Here is an 11,730-nt window from a genome sequence, read left to right as displayed (position 1 = left end):
AGCGAGCACGAGTGGGGGAGGGACAGAGAGCAAGAGAAGAAGACACAGAATTTGAAGCAGGCTCCAGGCTCTGAGCTGTGAGCACAGCGCCTGATGTGGGGTTTGAACTCATGAACCACGAGATCATGACCTGAGCCGAAGCCGGACGCTCAACCGACTGAGCCACCCAGGCGCCCCACTGTTTTCACTGCTGTTAACATCTGTGATCTGCACTTCCACTTTTGGTGACTCCTAGACCCGAGGGTCAGGTGATAGGACGTATTCTCTAATGAAAAAGATGCTGCAGATACCACACATCCCATATGAGTTTTCTGTGCTGTATGATAAATCGCCACAAACTTAGTGACCTAAAGCAACAGGTACTGTTACATCACAGCCTTTGTGGCTCAGGAGTTCAGACCTTGATCCCTGTTGAGGTCTGACAAGGCCACAGTCACCGTGTCAGCTGGCAGAGAGCTCACCTTCTAGACACTTTACAACTTTGCTTTTGCTTCTTCAAGGTCAGCCAGGGACTTCTTTCTGCCCTTGGGATGGGGCAGCTACCCCTTTAAGGATTTTTCACCTTCCTAGGGGCACCTGGGTGGCTCAGTCAGTTAAGCGTTTGACTCTTGATTTCGGCTCAGGTAGTGATCTCACAGTTTCCTGCGGTCTGGCTTTGTGCTGCTGGTGTGGACCCTACTTAGGATTCATTCTCTCTCTCTCTCTCTCTCTCTCTCTCTCTGCCCCTCCCCTTGCTTGTGCTCAATCTATCTCTCTCAAAATAAAGAAAGCAACTTAAAAAAAAATGTTCACCTTACTAAGTCAGACCCACCCAAGATAATGTCGCTTTGGACTAAATCAAAACCAACTAACCTGGGACTTTAATTATACCTGCAACCCCCTTCATCTTTTTTCATAAAACGTAACCTAACCAAACCTCAGCGTGAGAGTGGCTTCCCATCCCCTTGTGGTGTTGTGTTGGTTGGAGTCTACTCGGGTTCCACCAGTACTCGAGGGGAGGGAGTTATACAAAGGCAGGACTCATGGGGAGTCCCCTTCTGCTGTGTCCGGTACGTAGCCCCTCTGCCTCCCTCTGTGTTTACTTGGGGGACAGGTGTGCATATCGGGAGCTTTCCATCTGGGACGCCGGCCACAGCTTTCCCCTTCTCTGCCTAAAGGAACTTCTCCTTTAGCGGCCCAGGGCATGTAGGACAGCTGGCAATGCCAGAGAGAATATTCTCTGGAGCTGCCTGCAAGTGATGAGGGACAGGAGTCAGTGATAAACACCCAGTTTATCTTCCCTGGATGGGAAAATTCGGAGGTACATTCTTCATGATTTCCTAGAGGGTCCTCAGCAAATCTGAGATCTCCTATTTCCCTCATTTCACATGCTAATTTTGTCTCCCTTTCCCCTCTTCCTTCCTTTTGTCCTGTCTCCCAAATAAGCTATGTGCCTCAGTCTTCCTCTCAGATTCTGCTTTTGGGGAAACCCCGATAAAAACACGTGGCTTGGTAGTATTTTAATTGTGCTAACTTTCCTCTCATTGCACTGAAGTCTGAGGGCCCAAGTACTTCTTCCATACATTTTGGAATTTGATGAGGATTTCAATGTGGGCTATTTTGTGGTCAGTTTTTGCGAGTCTTTCCAAATATCCATTTCCTGTTTCCACATGATGGAATTGGACATTTGGCAATTAGGTCTGTCTTAGCTTTCTATTGTTACCGTTATGTTATCCATATCCTTAGTAATTTTTTTTTCTTTTTTTTGTCCACTTCATATGTCCCTAACCAAGGGAGGTAAATTAAAATCTTTTACTGAATGCATTTTTCCTTATTCTGAGAGAATAATGGGGGGCGGGGGAGAGCTTGCTTCTCTTTTAAAATCTTTTGCTTTTTGTTTTGTTTTCTATTCTTGCTTTTTAAGTTTTTTTTTTTTTTTTTTGCATGGGTTTGTGTGTGTTTTCCTTCTGATCATTCGAATCCATTTATCTGTTGTTTTTCCATCGCTTGTTTTTAGAACCATACTTTTACATTACATATTTAATTCTTTCTTTAGAGAGTAGCTTTTGGCTCCTGTTGAGGACAGCGATCATTCATTGTCACTCATCCCGTCTTTCTCTCCTGTCCTGCGACGCCCCCCGCCCCAAGCACAGTGGATTATACACGAATTCACCCTTATCTGCAGATTCGCTGTCCGCACTTTCCCTTCCGTGGGTTCGGGTCACTGCCAACCGGAAGCCGCGGATCCTCCTTCTGACGAATCTGCAGACGGTCAATAGGGGCCTAAAGCTCCGTCGGGACGCCTGGTCGTTTACCTGACGTCATCTCAGCCCCGAGAGGAGACGAGGGGACGTCATCCTGCGCCGTCACCAGAGGAAGGTGAGTACAGTCCAATGAGGTGTTTTGAGAGGGAGGCCGCATTCACACAACTTTTTTCTTTCTTTTTTTTTTTTTTTAACAGCCAATTGTTCTAAGGGTTTTGTTTTTTTAAGCCTATTTATTTATTTGAGAGAGAGGGAGCAGAGTGCACCCGCATGCATGCACATGTGGGAGGGGCAGGGAGGGAGGGAGGGAGGGAGAGAGAGAGAGGGAGAGAGAGAGAGAGAGAGAGAGAGAGAGAGAGAGAGAGAGAGAATCCCAAGCAGGCTCCATGCTGTCAGCGGGGAGCCCACTGCTGGAGGTGGGGGAGGGGGGGGGGCTCGATCTCAGAAACCGCGAGATCATGACCTGAGCCCAGACCCAGAGTCAGTTGCTTAACAGGACTGAGCCACCCAGGCGCCCCAGCGTTCTATTTCATTACCACTGTTGATAATCTCTTAACTGCGCCTGATGTGTAAGTTCAAGTTCATCACAGGTATGTCCCGATGGGAAGACACGTGGTACGTTTTGGGTTCGATGCTCTCCGCGGTTTCCGGCGTCCCCTGGGGGGGGGAGGGGGGACTTGGGGAAAGATTCCCCATGGGTCAGTGGGGACTGCTGTATTATTTTTCTTAGTTCTTCCAGTAGTTAACTATGTAATTTAAATAAGATTTTTATACCTTAAATTTTTTTTTTTTTTTAATCTTAATTGCAATTGGTTCAGGGTCGTATTCGTTTCAGGTGTGCACTACAGTGATGCAACCCTTCCATGCATCAGCTGGTGTTATCTAAACCTCTTATACCTTAATCGTTTCCATCTGCTGTACATGGTGGAGCTCCTTGTTGGCTCCTTTACCCCGGTGTTTGGCATTTATGAAGCAGATGCTGGTTGGTAACTTGTATTTCTTCTTAGCTAAAATTCACAGTCGTGGCCTTGCCTGGTTCTTTCCTCGATTATAATAGCATATCGTGGGGTTGTTGTTGTTGTTGTTTTCATCTAATGATTTATTACACGCTGGTTTCCTAGTTTCTTATTCATTCTTAATTTTCGCTACACAGAAATTTAAACATTTTCGTAATGCAGTCATGTTTATTCATTTCTTCCAAAGTTTCTTCTTTTAATTTTGCGCCCTGTCATCCTGTGCCTTGTGATCAGATGAACACCCCGCTATTTTTTTCTGGTTGTTTGAAGGCTTCCATACGACCCTACTGCCTCCAGAAATTATTGAAGGTTATTCTTTGTCTTTAGAACCCTGATTTTTTTTTTTTTTTTTTTTTTACTGTGTTTTGTTATTTGAAACATGATTCCCTGGTGATAGCTCTGACGGGAGTGTGGGGTGTGATATCCGTGAAATCCGTTTCACATTTTCCAAAATATCTGACTACATTCAGTGTCTGCACTAATAAACAGAACCACGAGGTTAGGACACAACTGTGTGACAAATTCTATAGAACATCAAACTGGCTTCGTCTGGTGAAATTTTAGAATCTCCGGCGAAAGCTTAAAACACAGGTTCTCCTGGACGTTAACCCCAAAATGATTTTCAACGTTTGCTGTGAGAGAGAATAAAATAAACCAGAGTCCGAATTTTAACTCAGCAACGCTTACAGATGGTTTTAAGCTAATTAAATATTTTTCTTGAAAACTGAAGGAAAGCTAAGAAGGTAATTAGTAATTACAGTCATAGATCTTCCTATTATGGCTTTAATCAGCATTTGGTTTTAGTTATAACACATATGAGATAGACTCAAATGAACGAATAGTTTAACCTAAGGAGCGGTGTTCCATTCAGTCCTGCCGCTCATTGTCATAAAATTGCCAGGGGTTAAAACATCTCTCAAAGTTTTCTTGTAAAATTGCTTTAAGGGCTGTGCCCTCAGCCCTTAGGTTGAGGGAGGATATACGTTCTGGCAACAGCATGAAGAGATGTGGACTGAAGTTTGGGGAATGTTTCCTGGATCTGCCTGATGAATAGACAATTATTTTTTGAATGCTTTTTTATTTTATTTTTGAGAGAGAATGAGAGGGGGAGGGGCAGAGAGAGAGGGAGGCACAGAATCCGAAGCAGAATCCAGGCTCCCGAGTTGTGAGCACAGAGCCCAGTGCGGGGCTCGAACCCACGAACCTTGAGATCATGACCTGAGCTGAAGTGGGATGCTTAACCGACTGAGCCAGCCAGGTGCCCCCGAATAACAAAATAAGACTCTGCAGTTATATCACTTACAATATTGTGTTCAGCTTCACGTAATCTAAAAATCCACTTAATGGTGTTTAAAGCAAACAGATTCATTTTTTCTCACATGTTAAGAAGTTTCAGGCTTTCAGTTTTTCCATGATGTCAGGACTGGCATTGGCTGCAAATCTCTCGGTCCTTCTCTCGGTGACGGCTGCCCCAGGGTCACAGGATGGCTGGTGTGTGTCTTCAGGCATCTTTTCTATGTTCAAGGCTGGAGGAAAACCCACGAGCCAGGAGCTGTGCTGGCGTGTTCCTCATTTATCAGGACAACCACCTCTTGCCCTAGTGTCACTGGTTGGAACTTGGTCATTCTGCCATCGCATCTGTAAGAGTTCTGGGAAAGCAAGGGGTAGGCGTGTCACATGTGAATCAGACCCGTCGCGATCCACAGCCTAGGTAGCAACACATTGCCTTCCAAAACCAAGCGGGGGTGCTGGTGATGGGTGAGGTGTGAATGGGGTAGGCCACCAACTGTGTCTGCCACAGGTATGAATGGTGGTGGGTTGGCTACAACGTAAACAATGGCAGCCTCTAGAATATTTGAAGAATGTGCTGCTTTGGTCATATGTGCTTTGGCACATTGTTAAAAAATAACAGTAGTGCCTTTATTCCCTACTTTCCAATTGTCCAGTTAGTATTTTGGTCTTGTCTTTCTTATTAAATTGCCTTTTTCCTTACGATAAGGACGATATTTTTTATGCCACCACGTCCTTAGAATTTCACGTATTTTGTGGACACCAAGGACATGCCTCTTTAATGATTTACTGGCCGTCAGTTGAGTTCTGCATTTAAATTAAGTCCCTCCAGGGTATAACATAACTGTGCTTGGGATCTTACACTTTCATGGATACCTATTCATATGGCATGATTGCTAGGGTAATCCCAAATTCTAGGATGTGCCAGGATGTTGTTAGTAATAGAGTTTGGCTTAAAAGGGTCTCAGGGGTGCCTGGGTGGCTCAGTCAGTTGAGCATCTGACTCTCAATTTGGGCTCAGGTCATGATCCTAGGGTCGTGAGATGGGGTGGAACCTGCTTCAGGTTCTCTCTCTCTCTCCCTGCCCCTGCCCCTCTCCCCTGCTCACGTGCTCTTTCTCTCCCTAAAATTAAAAAAATAATAATAAAATGAGAGGGTCTCTGGATCAATCATAAAACTGCAATTATAGAAAACCCAGAGATACTCAAGAGCTAACTTGATTAGTTTTTGACCAAATAGATTGATTCAAGAATGCAAAGCATCACGGTTGGAGCCTTTCAACTTCATCAGAATAAGGTAATATTCAGTGTTCTGTGTTTGGCATAGATTTGCATGGTGTTGTGCTTCAGAGTGTGGGCAACCCAGGGAGTGAAGCAGACATGTGTACAGACGTGTATATTCTTACAGCCAGAAAAATGAAGTTCAAAGTTGGGTAGCGCTGAGCGTGTGTGGGAGAAGTTCCTGAGTTGGGTTAATTACTGAGAAAAGAAACTAGGTGAAGAGAGAGTAGACTCGGGAGCATGACTTTGTCCCAGAGGCCCTCCCGTGGCAGCAGTGAGGGAGGGGAGAACAGAAGAGGCAGAAGGACCCTGTGCTATAAACGTCCAGAAAACAGGTGGCCGATTCAGGATTCTTTTCTTGCCAACATTAGATAATGCAGCCTACTTTAGCAAAAAACCGAATTCGCCGACTCACGTACCTGGTAAGGCCGGGGTTCATCTTGAAGCAGGGGTGCCAGTGTCGCGAGCAGAAATCAGAGTGTCTTCATCTCTCACTCAGTTCTGTTTTCCTTGCTGTCTTCGTTGCCCTTTCGTGGGCACAGGAGGGTTGTCTTAGATCCTGTTATCACATTGAGCTTCATGTCCGGGAGGAGAAGGAAGAGGCCTGTCTCCCGAGGACGGTCAGATGGCCTTTCTCTCCTGTCCGGATCATCTCAGTGTGTCCATTGGTGCATAGTCCTGGGCCGCACGTGGGCCGGCGTGTCTCAGGGTGTGGTCCTAGAATCATCCTCAGCTGTATCACCGGAGAACCTGTAAGGAAGGAAATTCTTGGGTCCCCACCCCAGGCCCCCTAAATCAGGAAATCTGGGGAGGGGACCCTATATATCCTTTCTCCAACCCTCTGGGAATTTCTGGTGCGGATAAAAGTTTGGGAACCGTTTGGCTTAGAGAAACCGTCTCCCAACTTGAGAAAGAGGCCTCGTCTGAGAGTATATTTTCATAGCAATAATGGCAGTTGAGCCAAAGGTCAAGTTAGATGAACTTCTAGAATCTATCAAATGCCAGAAAAAGAGAGAGAAGGAAAATAACTGTAGGAGAGGTTGCTCTGTGCTGTCTGAACATGGCTATTTTGACCCCGAAAATATGCAAATGCATTTTTGTTCCCTTAACACACTCTCTGCAGTCCCGTAATAATGCATTGTAAACAGACCATATTAAAACAAACAGTTCTCTCTAGATCTTTTTTTTTTTTCTCAATATTTTCTCTAAATAGTTATTTGGTAATACACATTTTTCTGTTTTGTAGAGTCCCTAAATAGCAGAGGGCTCTGTTTGGAGGAACCAACTCATGCCTCCCGCTGCCAGAATGTTCCTGGAGCTTTCGTTTTACTAAATAAAGAGTTGGAGCTAATGTCAACCCTATGGTGGTACTGGACCCTTGATCCAGTAGGAAAAACAAGCACCTAACAGTTCCCTTCCCCTCCTCAAACCAGGGCTCCGGTCTCAGACCAAATGGCACCGAAGGGGAGTCACATCTTCTGTGTTACTTTTTCTGTGTCTTTTTTCTTTTTTTTTTTCTGTGTCTTTCCTTCTGGGTGTTTAGCTTCAGAATGCCCTCACCGATGCATTTCTGTCACCGGCTTGGACCTGCGCTTCTAAAACCAGGTGACGTCACCTTTGTTCTTGCCACACACCCAACAGAATGCTCTGACGTAAAAAGTTGGTCAGTGTAACGCTTCACCTGGAAGGGTGAGCCCCGAAGCAAAATGCTCAGGGGTAACAGAAACTCACAACTTTCTGATACCGGCTGTGTCGCTTGAAGTCAGAGTGAGAGTGGCAGCTTTGATGATGTGTTCTTCAGCTGCATCCATTACAGAAGCTTCCACAACGTCCCTCTTGACCTCTCAGCTTTCTCTGTCTTGGGAGAGGGACCACAGACTCCCTCATGGCCCCGTGGCTTTTGCTTTCTACGCCTCGCGGATTCGTGGTCTCGGAGATAAAAGGGACTTTGGCAACTGATCATTTATTTATTTTCTTCTAAGGCAGACTGTGTCTAAATGCCTTAGGGTGTGACACTTGGTGTCCTGGTCGTGGAGGTGGAGAGGGAGACCCTCCCTCGTGCACGGTTCGGAGGGCCCGTATTACCTAATCTTGCCTGCAAGTGCCTCTCAGGGCACATTCTCTGCCATTGGGACCATCCCAACCCCTCTACTCCTGCCAGCCGGAAGCAATACTCTGAGAGAGTTAGTTCAGTATTTAGCACTCGGTCTCAGGAGACAGACCACAGATACTCATGTCTCCGCTCAGTTGCCTGCTGGGCTGTGTTCCTTGGGCAGGTAACTTAACCTCTCTGGTCTCTGTTGTCAAATGAGGATCCCAGTAGCACAAGGGGGTTGTGGTGAGCATGAAAGGAATTAATGGGCATCAACTGCGTAGCCTCCTGCCTGGCACAGGCTTAGCACTCAGTATGAGCAGGAGCTGTTGTCTCTACCTCGGCAATGGTGGTTCTCTCACTGTGCCTCACATCCTGAGTTAGAAATATGATTCACATTCCCCTGTGGGATGGAAAGGGTCATCTCAGGGTCAGGGGCTGTATCTGCTCATCCCTCGGTATCATCCTTTGGTAGCTAAGCCTCAGTGTAGAGTCTTGAGCTTAATAGGCACTCAGGAAATGTGTTTTGAGTTAAACTGAAGCCACCTTACCCCCACCCTGAGCATATTTGGCAAATTCCAGAAAAAAAAAAAAAAAAAAAAAAAAAAAAACAGGCCTCCCTGCTCCTTTCTTTCACCTAAAAGTAAAGTTCTCCAACTTAATCTGACGTTAGATCCCTGCCAGGATTCTGATTCTCTAGATTCCTGTTGCAAAATAACTCTTTTCACCACCAAAGCTGCCTGTGGCTCACAGGCCTTCTCCCCTTCTCCCCCGGGCTTCTTGGGGTCCCCCAGTCAAGGCTGCCTGTAGGAATCCCATCCCATTAAAAGATAAAACACCAACCAGTCCCTGTGGCTCACAGGCCTTCTCCCCTTCTCCCCCGGGCTTCTTGGGGTCCCCCAGTCAAGGCTGCCTGTAGGAATCCCATCCCATTAAAAAATAAAACACCAACCAGTCCCTCATCTGGGTCATCTAATAAGATGTCCCCCTGTGTGTTATACCCCAGGGTCAGGACCCTCTGATCCCATCCATGGTTTGAAACTCACTTTCTCATTCAGGAGCCAAAGAACCACCAGGAGAATGAATGAAATACCTGAAGGCTCCCGGCTCCCGCCGCCCAAGATCTATCAGTTCCCGTGTGATTCTGGTCCAGGTCCCTGACAGTGCTCTTTCCAGTGACCAGGGGCCTGACTGCCTGGGCAGGAGGGCAGGAATGCATTAGAAACAAATGCACTGGGAGCCCCAGGGTGGCTCAGTCGGTTGAGAGTCTGACTTAGGCTCAGGTTATGAGTTCAGGCCCCGCATCAGGCTGTCTGCTGTCAGCAGGAGCCCCCTTGAGATCCTCTGCTCCCCCCTAGTCTCTCTCTGCACCTCCCTGAGTCGTGCTTTCTCTCTCAAAAATAAATAAATAAAAAGAAAGAAACGAACACGGTGTTCTGTGAAAACGCGTGGCGTGAAAACTCAGACATCCACAAGGTTACCGCTTTTCATTTGTGAATGTTCACTCCCTTTCCCTGCTGTTGGTCGTTGGTCTGAATGGCAGAATAGGCCCGAGCCGCAGGGAGGTGCCTTAGTTTCCTAGAGCTGCTTTGAAAAGAGCCGCTCACTGGGTGGTTGAAGACAACACAGATCCATTCTCCCGCTGTTCTGGAGGCCGGAAGTTGGAAGTCGAGATGTTGGCAGAGCAGTGATCTCTCCAAGGCTCTAGGGGGAATCCGTTCCATTCTTTCTCTCAGCTTCTGGCGTCTCCAACAACTGTGTGCATTCCTTGGCTGGTGGACACATCCCTTCGTCTCTGCCTCCACCACCACGTGGCGTTGTCTCCCTGTGTCTTAGGACACCAGGCGCACTGGACCAGGGGCCCACCCTCCCTCAGCGTGAGTGCATCTTAGCCGATTACATCTACAGCAACCCTATTTCCAAATAATGCCGCATTCTGGAATATTGAGGGTTAGGATCTCAACGTGTCTCTCTTTGGGGAAGCATAATCCTCTCCGTTACACAGGGGGAGATGTTTTGATGTGTTGTCATATTAGTTTGGGTTGGGCTTTAAATATCTAAAAATGAGCCTGTTGTGGAAAAACTGGAAGAGACTACCGGTTCCGCCTGAGTTGCTTATTCAAGGGAAAGGAAGTGAGATACGGGACAGGTTTGGAGGTATATCGGTGAAGAAAACATTAATTTACTGCAGCCACACTGAATCCAGACCACATCCCAAACTAGACCCATCCCTATCCAGACTTCTGCTTTCAAAGATAAGGACACTGAGGCCCACAGAAGCATAGAACCTTCACGCAGCTGGATTGAAAATCTTCTCTCTACTAACAGTGGTCTGTGGTTCACTCTGTCCTCACCTTCATGCATGGAGAGAAACCATCTTTCCAGGTTTCCATTTCTAGCAAGAGGTGGCTTCCAGTCAGAGGTCGAGACTTGCGCTGTCAGGCACCTGGGTGGCTCAGTCAGTTAGGCGTCCGACTTTTAGCTTAGGTCATGATCTCGCGGTTTGTGGGTTCGACCCCCGCATCGGGCCCTGTGCTGACAGCTCAGAGCCTGGGGCCTGCTTCGGATTCTGTGTCTCCCTCTCTCTGCCCCTCCCCTGCTCAACATTCTCTCAAAAATAAATAAACATTAAAAAAAAAAAAAAAGACTGCTGCAAAGGCCCACAACTTATTTGCAGCTGAAGTCTCATGGGATTGAGAAAGTCAGTGGTGCAGAGAAGTAGAGTGAGGTGTGCCTGCGTGAAGGGTCTCTCTGGTGTCACCGGGGGTGAGCCGTTCTACGTCCGTTGACCCTGCTCTCCTCTCGTCCAACCTCGTCACCTTCATTTGCAGTCACTACCACCGTCTCCTCTCCAGGGGCGACCAAACCACTGTCCCAACTTCCGTCACCATTGATAGGCTTGGCCTAGCTTTGAAGTTCACATGAACAAAATCGTACCACAAGTGTTGAATGTCTGCTGCTCCTGCCTCCGTTCTGTTTGTAGGAATCTTCCTTTTTGTTACACGTGGTTGTAGTTCATTTGTTTTTAATGCTGTTTGTCTGTCGTGTGAATAGATTGCAACTCACGGCACATCTCTTTTGCAGTGGACGAACACTTTCAGTTTTTTAACTGTGATTGCCAGAAACTTTTTTATACATTTTTTTTGGGGGGGGGGGGGGAGGGCACAAAAACACATGTTTATCCTAGGAGGAGAATTGCTAGATTAGAGGAGTTGCACGTTTTCATCGCTGGAAGATAATGCAAAAGAGTGTTCCCACGTGATTGTGGGGATTTATACTTCCGTTTTGTTCTAATGCCAGTCTTTGAAATGTCGCTACTGGGGCATCTGGTGGCTCAGTCGGTTGAACATCCGACTCTTGGTTTCAGCTCAGGTCACGATCTCGTGATTTCACGGGTTCAAGCCCCACGTCGGGCTCTGCGTTAACAGTGCGGAAACTGCTTGAGATTCTCTCTCTCCCCCTCTCTCTGCCCCTCCCCACTAGCACTGTCTCTCTCAAAATAAACTTAATAAAAAAAATTCAAATGTCACTACTCCAGTAGTATGTTGTGATTGCTTATTGTGATACAATTTGATTTTCCCTGAAGGTGAGTGAATGGAGGGCCTTTTCATATAAACATTGGCCATTTAAATACCCTGCTTTGCAAAGGACCTATTTAAATCTTTTGGCCATTTTTGGAGGTGGTTTATGTGTTTCTTATTGACTTGAAGGTTTTCAAAAAAATATGTGCTCTGGACAAATGTTTCATGGGGTATCTGCCTACAAATACCTTCTCCCATTCTCCAGGTGCCTTTTTACTCTCCTATGGT

The 11,730-nt window shown here is 46.6% G+C and overlaps 1 long non-coding RNA gene across 1 annotated transcript in view; it reads left to right on the top strand.

The window, feature by feature from the left end:
* The first annotated feature begins 338 nt into the window (after positions 1 to 338).
* Positions 339 to 11,730, top strand: part of LOC125927595 (uncharacterized) — a 131,433-nt gene continuing 120,041 nt past the window's right edge. Inside the window, exons 1-2 of the long non-coding RNA XR_007459381.1 lie at positions 339 to 500; positions 2,165 to 2,358. This is a non-coding gene — a long non-coding RNA (uncharacterized LOC125927595). The remainder of the gene's footprint in view (positions 501 to 2,164; positions 2,359 to 11,730) is intronic.

The sequence above is a fragment of the Panthera uncia genome, chromosome E1 (genome assembly GCF_023721935.1).
Source record: "Panthera uncia isolate 11264 chromosome E1, Puncia_PCG_1.0, whole genome shotgun sequence".
Lineage (NCBI taxonomy): Eukaryota > Metazoa > Chordata > Mammalia > Carnivora > Felidae > Panthera > Panthera uncia.
Note: the sequence above shows the minus strand (reverse complement) of the source record. Positions and strands in the feature narration are given on the sequence as shown.